This window comes from Manis javanica, chromosome 5 (assembly GCF_040802235.1).
Source record: "Manis javanica isolate MJ-LG chromosome 5, MJ_LKY, whole genome shotgun sequence".
Classification (NCBI taxonomy): domain Eukaryota; kingdom Metazoa; phylum Chordata; class Mammalia; order Pholidota; family Manidae; genus Manis; species Manis javanica.
Genome location: NC_133160.1, coordinates 121,468,828 through 121,481,074, shown reverse-complemented (window position 1 = coordinate 121,481,074; position 12,247 = coordinate 121,468,828). Strand labels below are relative to the sequence as shown.

At 34.1% G+C, this 12,247-nt stretch overlaps 1 protein-coding gene across 14 annotated transcripts in view; it reads right to left on the bottom strand.

Moving 5' to 3' along the window:
• EPHA5 (EPH receptor A5) overlaps positions 1-12,247 on the bottom strand; it is a 346,930-nt gene that overhangs the window by 165,749 nt on the left and 168,934 nt on the right. The window lies entirely within an intron of this gene.

Sequence of the window (12,247 nt, the reverse complement as noted above, 5' to 3'; positions counted from 1 at the left end):
GTTAAATACTTGTATGTATTTAAAACTGAAGCAGTATCTTGAGTATAATTTCAATTTACTCTTATTAATAACACAACGTAAATTGAAGAAATGCAAATTTTCCACTACACTTATAGAATGGTATGGTACACAGTAGGTGCTCAAAATTTTGTTATTGAATTAATTTTAAAAATTGGTAGGTGCTAAGAGTTTCAGAAATTCTACTAGATGGGAAGAATGAATGAGTGAGCTGGTGTACCATACACATGACACTGACTTCAAGAGAAGTTGGATTTTAAGTTATTTTTTTGTTTACTCCATTTTAGAACTTTGATTCAACAAGCATCTATTCTGATGTCAGTCACACTACACTACACCAACTGTAATGATATATAATAGGTAGAAAGTGTGTCTTATTCAATTTTGCATTCACAATACTTATCAGTGTTAGACCACAAGAGGTGGTCATAAATTGTTATGTAATGCATAAATGACTGGCATGTCATGAAAATTGTAACTGAACTATTTAGGATCACATAAAGAAAATGTTCTCTGGATATTTTTGTTAACATTTCAGTTGGTGGTCAAGTAAGTGCTAATAAAGTAAATCTTTTTATTTTGTGCATGCTCTATACTTTTGTATCTTTCTTCCCCAGTGGTTTAGAAACACAAATTTTTATTCCAGTTGCCCAATGTGGGCCAATCGAAGACCACCAAACTGATGGTTTGATTACTTTTTAGAGCTTAGTTTATGTAAAGCTATTCAACCATCTATACATTCTTTCCTATTTTCAAAATTTACTACATATACTTAAAAGCATTTATTCAAGCATCAATGAACATGTGCTAAAGCTCACAGAACTTGTATTTCAACTGAAATTTTTGATAGACATAACAAATTAGGGGTAATTTTCATGTCCTATAAATGATCTGGGCTTTCAGTAATCCATGCTAAGGCTTTCTGCCATCACCATGAATAATCAGGAATTGACAAAAATGAGAAGGTACTTTCTCAGTAGATCTAATTATAGTGATAGTAAAGCCTTAATGCTCTTATAAATTCAGAGAAAATGTGAAGGTATTTGAAAGATAAGAAGAGCTTTTAGATAGTATTAGGGACATTCTTATAGTTAAATGATTAGGAGAAGAGTTAAAATATTATTTTTCTTATAATAGGATTTCTGTAGCAGGCAAAAGACCAGAATTGGATACTATTCTTAGCTAAGTTATCCAATTTTTCTTCTTTTATCCTTTTCAATAAAAACGTTCTCAATTTAAAAACTATTTGCTTTCAAAGACAAATGTCAATCCACACAATCTGTATATTTGGAATTCATTTATCATTCACGAAACAAAAGCCATTTCTTTTCTTTTCAATGAGTGCCTTTTAACTTAAAAACTGTATATGGTATCATTCACACTGTTGTTCAATCTTCCATGGGAAGTTTGGAAACAGGAAATAATGTAAATATTAAATAAAAAGTAGATAATGTATCTTTCTTCAGTAGTTTAACAAAACGCTTTCAGCAGGTGTGGTAAGCCAGAAATTTTGCTTGGTACTAGGTTACAGAGGTAAGCAAAATAGATATGACCCTGCCTTTATGAATCTTAAAAGTTTTGTATGAGTAATTATAAATATAATTATGATAGGAAAAAGAAAGTGAGAGGAGTCAATATCGACACCTATTTAGTCTGGAATGTCAAAGGAGACTCCCTTCAGGAGTCTGCTGAGTTATAGAAGATTAGGAAAATTAGTCATTTTGCATCAGCCTATTGCAGTGCAATAGGGGAAAAAATCTTGGCAAAGAGCCAAAAAAGGTAGGAGATGGAGGAAAAAAAGCATTGATTAGGGAGATCGTAGGAATAAAGTGGCAGAGATGTTAGACAAGAAGAGAATACCAGATCACAAACATCTTATGCTTATTATTTGGGACTTTAATTTATGGGTAAGGTGAGTTTACTATAAAGTTTTAAGGAGGGAAATAATGATCAAAGTGGTGTTTAAGAGATCATTTTATCACAGCATGGGTAATTGACTGGAGAGGAACATAGATGGACACAATTGGTCCTTTCTTTTCTGTTGCCCTGGTCCAGAGAGAGACTCTGCTGCTTACCGCAAGTGGTTGCAATTGTGAGAGGTGAGAGTAGGTAAATTTGGGAGATGAGTGTGAGGCAAAATCAAGATGTGATGATATACCTTTGGGTCAGATGAGTGAGTGGAAAATCCTACGAATGGCTCCAAACTGTTTGGCTTAAACTTCACAGGAAATCCTGGTGCCGTTTTCTCAATTAGAAAACACTAGATATGAAATGTGTTTGGGGGACTGTGATATAATGAGTTTTAAGAAATACATATTTAGTCTCTCATATGACCAAATCTATATTTCCCAGGGATATTTGGTCTCATCCACAGTTCCTGAAAACTGCAGAGCCTTAAAGGTGACACAGGTGTCTTGTCATTTTAATGAGAGACTTTTGGACCCCCACCCAAGGGCAGGGCTGGAGGCTGACTCAGTCAATGGCCAATTGTTCAGTCAGTCTGACTATCCCATAAAGCCCTCACAAAACCCATGAGAACAGTTTGCTCACTCTCTGCTGTGCCTGCTCCACTCGGTTGGATCCCACTTTTTGGTCAGAAAGAGCTTCTATGGAGGCGGAGCCAAGATGGCGGCATAAGTAGGACAGTGGGAATCTCCTCCCAAAAACATATATATTTTTGAAAGTACAACAAATACAATTAATCCTAAAAGAGAGACCAGAAGACACAGGACAACAGCCAGACTACATCCACACCTGCAAGAAGCCAGCACCTGGTGAAAGGGGTAAGATACAAGCCCCGTCCCGGCGGGACCCGAGCACCCCTCACCCCAGCTCCCATTGGGAGGAGAGGAGTCAGAGCGGGGAGGGAGAGGGAGCCCAGGACTGCTAAACACCCAGCCCTAGCCATCTGGACCAGAGCACAGACACAGTGCATGCGTGGGGTGCTGGAAACTAGGGAAACAGGGCAGCAAGATCTTTGAGCGGGTCCTGAAGCCAGTGCCCCTGTGACAAAGAAAAGCAAGTGCTTTTTGAAAGTCTTAAAGGGACAGGGACGCCACAGCTGGAAGGAAGCATCCCGAGTCACAGTCCAGCAGCTGGAAATTCCAGGGAACTCCAGGCACACTAACCTCCTGGGCAACAGCTCTGAGATCCCTCACAGAGGTAAACAGCCAAACAGCCCCCCGTCCATTACCCCTCCGGGGCCCCACCATAGCAGAGCAGCAGCCTGAGGCTGGCCATGCCCACAGCAAGGGAGCTTCCTCCATACCAGCCAGACAAGATACAGAGACCCAGTCTACATGCAATTGCCCAACACGAGCCACTAGGGGTTGCAGTTGTCCCAGTAAAGAAAGGCCAGGAGCAAGTGGAAAGCCTTGGCTCTCCCAGCTGACAGAAAGTCAATAGCTCACCATTGCACCTATCAACATGAAAAGGCAAAAAAATTTGATCCAGACAAGACTAACCCAGACAGCTTCAACATCTTCTACATCTTCCCCCTGAGAAGGAACCTGGGGAGATAGACTTAACCAATCTTCCTGAAAAAGAATTCAAAACAAAAGTCATAACCATGCTGATGGACTTGTAGAGAAATACGCAAGAACTAAGGAGCGAGAATACAGAAATAAAACAATCTCTGGAAGGACTTCAAAGCAGAATGGACGACATGCAAGAGACCATTAACGGACTAGAAAACAGAGAACAGGAATGCAGAGAAGCTGATGCAGAGAGAGATAAAAAAGAAAGAGCTTCTATGTTTGGGGAGCCAGAAGGCCTCCACCTGCCACTGAGTCAGGCCCCAAGTCCCACGAGGATAGAAGTTCCTTTATTTGGGACCTTGCCCTGAGTCTGTCTCTCTTCACCTGGCTGTTACCTTGTATCCTTTATAGTATCATTTATTAAACTGGTAAAATTAAGTGTTTTCCTGAGTTCTGTGAGCTGCTCTAGGAAACTAATTGAACCTAAAGGGGAGGTCAAGGGAACCTCTAATCTGTAGCCAGTAGGTCAGAATGGAGGTAGATCAGTGTGGAAGGAGGCTGCATTTGAAGGGTTTCTTACATATTGTGTGAAAACTTGTAGGTTATGTTAGCATTTTGTAATAAAATTAACTGATTCCTGGGGCTTCCCACCGGCATCTGGAGTTGGGGGTGGAGAGCAGTCTTGTAGGACAGAGCCCTTAGCCTAGGAATCTGGTGCTGTCTCTGGGCAGACCGCATCAGAATCGAGTTGAGTTCTCCAACACTCTGCTGGTGTTGGAGAATTGCTTGGTATAAGTATGTGTGGGAAGACCACTCCCACATACTTACAGACATTGGAATTGGGTCCAGGTACCTGAATGAAGTTATACTCTTATTACTACTGTGTTATTGTTATACATATATGTAGGGAAAAAATGCACCATTGAATTTGGTATCAGAAGAGTGGGAATCTCAGGGAGGATAATGACTATGTTTAAAGCATTATTTAATTAGAGGTGGCTAAAGAAATGCAAAGAGAGGTATAGAGAGGAAAACTGAGGGGTTGAATATTGTCTAAGAAAAATATTACAAAACCGCAAGTATGAACTGCCTTCAAACCATGGCCCCAAATCCAAATGGAACATAGACTGCTGCTAGGCAATCTCAGTAGGATTCCCTTCGTTAACGTCAGTGCCCAGCATCAACAGGATTATTTGGTTGCTCCTCTTTCTTCTAACTGGTGACGACCTCTGTTCCTCCCTGGTACATTCGTCCATGTGCCAAGGAAATAGAAATCATTACAGAGGAACATTCTTATTTTCCTACTACCAATTCTCCAAACGTATATGCACTTGAACCCACTCTCTCTACCTTTCTTCCTGTTAAAATGAAAATATGTCCTTGCTCCTCTCAAAGAAAAATACCGGCATTTGAATGAGGAATCCCATCTCTACCCTCAGAGTAATCTTTCAGATGTTTGCTGTACCTTTTACATATTCAGTCCCAATCTCTGCCTTTTTCTCTCTCTTACCTAGTCATTCACAAGAGCCTGAACTTTTCAGTGGACACAAAGGGAAGCAAAATAAAACCACTACCAAGCTATTAGCCTCACTCAATCTCAATTTTTAGCTACCAAAGAGGTTTTTTCTCCTCAGAACACAATTTCTTAAATTCTTTTTCCATATACACATCTCTGTTTCCTCATTAAACCCACACATGGACATGATGCCCTGCATTGAAACTGCTTTTGTTAACATCATAGTCATCTTGTCCCATAATTCTCAACAGCGTTTGATTATGTCCTCTTTTGGAGGAATCAGATAATTTTACTACAAAACGCTAACATACCTACAAGTTTTCACACAGTTAAGAAATCCTTCAAATGCAGCCTCCTTTCCCACTCACTGTCTCCATCCATACAAAACTAGTCATAATTTCCTGCACTTGAGGAACCCCTCTATCTGCCTCTGAATATTTCACGAAAATCATTCCAGGCCAAATGATAAGAAGTGTAAATTAAGAAAAACAGATTATCATCCATGATAAAAGATTTGGATTTAATCTAAATGCATTTTGCAGATGCATTTTTCTTTTTTTTCAATCCTTAAATAAAAAATAAAAGCATTTATTAAGTATCCACTTGTCTTTCCACTGTGGCACAATTCATTCTGTGGGTATTATTTATTTTGGGGAGACACTCTTTCCATCAAGCAAGGAATATTTGTCCTGTGGTAAGAAAATAAACATTTAACTCCACACCCTGAATCTATAACATATTTGGGGAGACAGAAATTAAAAGAAATAATCAAAAGAAGTAAAATTGACTTTGTATATTTCAATCATGTCAATATTCAACAAATAATCTTAAGTAGCAAAATTTCTCTAAAATCCAACTTGATGTATTTCATTCAAAAATAAAAGGAAGCCTCTGGAGCGATGCTGTTTTTTGTGACAGTTGCACATCACCTAAATATTATTTGGAAAATGCTATGCAAGCTCACCTCACTTGAGTTCAACAAGGAGTAGGAAACAAAAAACATGCATGCTATGTTGACATGTTTCATGAGACAATGTTGTCAGTACTCTGGAATGAAGGAAACTATTTTTAATAATTCCTCTTCTGTTCATGCTTCAAAGATAATTTCAAGTGCTACCTTTTCCATGATGTTTGTGATGCTCTCCATGATTACAGGTTATTTCCTTATACATCCTATAGACCTGTGAACTATTCATTTAACATCTCTCTTATGGCAGGCAGCAATTTTTTGTCATAATTTTATGCGAATGAATTCTTATCTGCACCCAACTAGTATAAGCATTTTGAAGAATGGAAACTGCTCACTTGATTCTCAACATATGTGGCATAGTTCTGTCCTACGTACATATTCATCAGTATTTATTGGTGTAAATAGTACATATAAATGACATAGCTGGAACTTAATCAAAGCTGGCTGACCTGAACTGTTTAAATATTAAGTCCAGACAAGCAAAAAATAATATGTATTACATTTACATTCAATACCTTAGATATTTAGCACAAACTACTACCACTCTAGCACTCATATTTATCACTTGTAAAAACAAGGATGTTAATGACATCTATTAAAATAAGGTTTTAAAATCTAAGCAGAAAAAGCATGTTATCAATATTCATATGAAGAGATGGTTTCTTTTCTTAAAATTTTGGAAAAGTGCTGCCAAATCTGATTAGGAATTTTTAAAATATTCCCCAAATTACTATAAATGGTTATATTAACAATTCAGGATTTTTCCCATGTATTTATTATCAATTAAATTATTTTACATGTTTGCAAAATATTTTAGCCCTAAAGGTTCGATCACTCTTGAAATACTTACGAGAATTCATTTTGTAATTCAAGTCCAGGAGCATGGTCACCAAGAAAAGAAAACATTTTTTAAAGTAATGTAAAAAATACTGCTTTAATAATTTAAAACACTGTAATTCTCCCCATTAGAATTAAAGTAAAAAGATCATTTATATATATATGAAAATAGGAACAAGAGGGTATAGACCATATGTTAAAGATATAATTAACCTTCAAAATTGTTACTGGACTTAATCCAATTGTGCTTTATTTACAATGACAGAAAATCAGTATGAACAAGATTTTTACTAAGGTTCGATCTTATGTGAACTATCAGAGGATATAAGCTAAGTCACATTTTCTCTTTTAAATTGATTTTACAAAATAAGATGCCCACAAGATAGGTTAGCCCAATTTTGAAAAGTGTGTTTATTAAAAAAAAAACAAGATTACTTAAATATTATGTCCTGACAAGTAAAAAATTATATGTACTACATCTATACTTGCTACTTTAGATATTTAACAGAAACTGGCACCACTCTAATTATCATATTTATCACTTGTAAGAACAAAGATGTTAATGATATTTTAAAATAAGGTGGTAAAATCTAAACAGAATAAGCTTGTCATCAATATTCAAATGAAGAGATACTTTCATTTGTTAAAATTGTAGAAAAGTACTAACAGAAGGCTATAAGGAAATTACACCTCAAAATATATCCAATAATATATATACTAAAATTTAACAATGATAGCAGATTTATCCTGGTACTTTAAATATATACTCTGCATAAAAAGTAGGTATCGTGTTAAACATTGACACAGTAGAATATATTGTAAACTAGGAACTCTGAATTTCGATGACACCTTTTGAATGCTTACAAGCAGAAACAGGAGAAAGGTCATAATTAAGGATCTGAAACTGCTAGCTAATTAGAATATAAGTTTAAATGATTGAAAGCAATAAGATTAATTTGAATATTAGAAAATATATTAGAGAAGAACAAGATTTCTATTTATAAATATACTAATTCTTCCTCTCTGTATATACATACATATATATATATATATATACACACATTTAATTTAATTAAGACTCACCAAATATTTACAGATCAAAGAAGTGATATGACATTTATAAGTGAAGAGTAAAAATTGTTACATATACTTTACGTATTCCTTCACCTAATATATATAAAATGAAGCAAGCTTATGCATCATGAACTATACTGGACACTTGATATGTAAATATAATTAAACCTATTCATTGCCATTATGCCATTAATTAACACAGTCATGTGTGGCAATTGTCTATATGTTGTCTGGTACCAATTTAGCTATTCATTAATTATTTACTGGTGTTTACTATCAACACACACATTTTTAAAGGGCACTCAAAATGGCAATTTTAAATTAACATCCATTGTATTTGTGTGTGTGTGTTTATAGAGACAAAAAATTGTGGTCCCTCAGTAAAAGACTTTATATATATGTATATATATGAGCTGTATTACATATATATAATATGATTTCAACCAATTATAAGTAGAATATTGATGTGTGACTTTAAAGATGTTTAGGATTATTACTTTCATGTTTTTATGTTTTTAAATATATAACTTTTATAGAAGTGCTATACCACATAGTGTCAATCATCAGTTCTAATACTGGCCTTCCTCCCATAGTTCAGAGTAAGAAATTGTCACTTCCACTAGAATTCAGAAAAGAGCAGACTATCCTTAAATTTAGTAAAGATGTATTATGTACCAATATCACTTCTACTGTGTTTCTAAGATTAGAGCTTATGTACTTCATAACTAGTAGCTAGCAGAGTTAGAAAATATCTAACATTTAAAGTACTGCAGAAAATATGTACAGATGTAACTGATTTACCAATGAAACCAGGATGGAATGTTTGTCATGCTCAAATCAAGCATGCTGATTCATTTATTATTTAGTTCAAAATTACTTCTCGACAAATGATATGATTTCCCACCAAAAATAAAGCAGTTAAGCTAAATTAATTTCATTTCTGCAAGTCTAAAAACCAAGAGTCCTGCAGAGTATTCGTGAAACATTCTGCAGTGATATGATGATATATCTCTCTACCATGACAACATGGACATGTCTAAATAAGTCTAAACCAGAAGGCTTCTTGTGATTTGGAATGGATGCACACACAGCCCATAAACTGTGGACAGTTGTAAATTACAATATTCCAATTTTATATTTATCTAAGTGAAGCTCTGTTAAAAGCCATATAATTTCAGTAATCAGAGTTCTACAACCAATCTATATAAGGATAAATATTTATTGAAAATAATAGAATCCATGGTATCTCTCCAAGCAGTTATTTTTCCCCTTAATTACTGATTGATTAGAGTCCTCTATGATAATATATTACTGGGGACAATTTTAAAATTTATTTTAATTATCAATTTTACTGTATATTTTTCATATATCTATAAATTCAGTAGCTACTAAGATGTTGAGCAGTTTTGCTTTCCCAAACAAATAAATCAATTCAGATATCAGAGTGCTCCAGTAATAGTGTGTGTAAGATAGGTATAAAAGTTTAGGTATTTGTACAAAACATTTTTAATATTTAGTTGCATATTTTTCACTTCATAAAAAAAATTGATTTAGATAAGGATTTTGGATTTAACAAGAAGTATTTCTGTTGTTAAAATGAACAGACTTGAAAATAATACTTTGCAAGATAGGAAAAGGTACCTATAAAATATGTTTGAATTTAGCATTTTACCTTCTCTACTCTCAAACATTATCCTTACTTTTGCATAGATACAAACAAAAGGTATCTATCTGAACAAGAGTTAACCTTAATTATCAACAAATACTACAAGTAGTTATTTAATTATGTCATTTTGGTTTTATGAACAAATGATGTTTTTGAACAATCACAATTTAAAATCTTCATAAGGAAGCATCAGCTATCAAATATGTTTGATGAGTCCAATTCGCAGTCAATCTGTACTTTAGAAAAGCAGAAACACAGACATTAAATTAAATCTAATTCAATAACTTTTTAATATTAACTGGTAAATCTTCTGGGACTTTCTTTTGTTGTACTTTTAACTGGAGAAGGCATTAAAGTAAAAAAATCCAGGGGTTGACTGGATTATAAAACATTGAGAAAATGAAATTTTTCATAATTCTTTTTAGAACACTTAAACTTAGCACTATGCTTTGCAAATATTTTCAACATATTTTCTTGGAGTAATTGGCTATCTAAAGTGAAAAATTATTTTATATCTTCACATGCAAAATTAATGTTTGCCATTATTTTGTAAGTTTAGAGAAAAGCTATGTTTTGAGAATGAATTTACTATGAAAAATTGAATGAAGAGGGAAATCCTGGGTGAATGCTGTCTCACTAAAAGCTATGACACAAAATTTAGCATTTGTTTATAATACATATATTATTAGATGTATGTAAAATGTATGTAAACATAAATAAAACATATGTTATTTCTCTTAAGTTAAAAGATATCCATGTACCCCACTTAGGGTTTCTCTCATCATAGGTACAAATAATTTTTCTGTACAAGTTGATTAAATCTGACATTTAGGACTTTTCACTTTGTTTCATACTGAATATGATGAAAAATTCAATATTGACAAAATACCATGAAATAATCTTGGACAGGCCTTTAGTACCTTTCTTCATTATTGAATGATTCAAGTCATGTGTTCTTGTGAAAATTATTCGTGATAATATGAATGTTGATTGCCTTGATAGGAAGAATGCACAGTTTAAGTATTAAGCTGGATGATTTATCCAGTAATTGAAAGAAGAGCTTGGGTCTGTGATGTGATTTGAAGTTTCCATTTTTTCTAGAATCAAGTAGTGAAACCTGGTTTGTTTACCTCAGGTCTGTATGGTCATAAAATGAGCCAGTTATGAATCGTGAAGTAAATATGTTCTAGTTAATGAAAAAAAAATTCCTATGGAGGGACAAAAACATCCAACACAACATTTGTTATGAAAATAAATGCAAGGTTGGCTCAGGGTCTTGGCCTTGACAGCTAAGGTAAAAATAGTGTTTTCTGTTATAAGCATTTCTGCTTGTACCATTGGGCATTACATCTTAGCTCACTAACTCAGAAGACAACAGTATCTATGTAACAAATTTATTTCTCCTGTGATATAATGAAAAAGTACAGACTAAATATGTCATGTTTTGGAATAAATATTAAACCATTATATATAATATAAATGCATTTGTGGTTACAATTTCTCTTTAAAAATGAAACAACTAGAAGAGGAAAATTATTTCTCAGTCTAGTAAGATAATTACTGTCAGATTGACTATAATTTGAGTTTAACAGAAGCATTGACGGCGCAGTTCTTTAAAATGCATAGAAAGATATAGGAAGATTAACTGTAACAAGGTTGGAAAACTGCAATTTGCCTTAAAACAAAAAGAAATATTTTGTAATTTGCCCTGATTATTTCTGAAAAAGTGTACTTGGCTTATATTGTGTAGCCCATTTGTAACTGTGAATATAAATACAATGAAGGAAGCTTATATACAGAACACATGGGACATGCAGTTGTTCTAAACCAGTTTTCCCTAAATTGTAAACTGAAAATTGAAAGTGAATCAAGCCATTTCTGTACTGTTCAATCCATATCCATGAAATGGTGTTCTTTTAAATAGAAAATCTGTGAATTAGCAAAAGCAACTGGCTAGGGCAGCTCATTTGGCAAAAGCAGTCATCTATCTGCCCCTAATTTTCAGTGTGCAAGTGTCCTACTGGGTCTCAAATTAAACAATTTCAGATGTCAGCATTAGGGGCAGGATGCCTTATTCACAGCATAGGAAATGCATGCCCAAAGTAACTTGGTAAAGATTATACTTCAATAATATGCTTTATCCCCAAAATATTCACCTACACAAACTCTCAAATATAGTTCATAGCATCATATATTACATTGCTTTTATTTGTCTATGTTTAGCCCACCTTTTTAATATGATCTGTAGAATTACTCAGTCATTCCCAGAGTTTATTTTTCTGTCCTAGCTATCTGGCAAACTCAATTTCAAAACCAGAATGGGTGTTGGCTTTTTTCAGAAGCCAGAGCAGGAAAAAAAAGGAGCCAGAAAAATAATAACTCTGAATGGTTTATTTCAGGGATAGTTACAAAGCCAGTTTCTTCTTTTATAATATGAAAATTTAGACTTTAAGGTTATAATCTTAACCCAAATTAAATTATATTTTAAAGCATATTCCTTGTCCATTGTCACTTTATTATTACCATCTCACCAAATTTCTATCTTTTATAACCACAAGACACAAGGATAATAGTTACAATAGCTATACTAATAAAACAAACTGACATATATTCAGCATGTTCATCGGTCAGTCAGTGAGTGGAACTCTACACTGATCTAGATCATGTAATTTGTACAATAATAACATTAA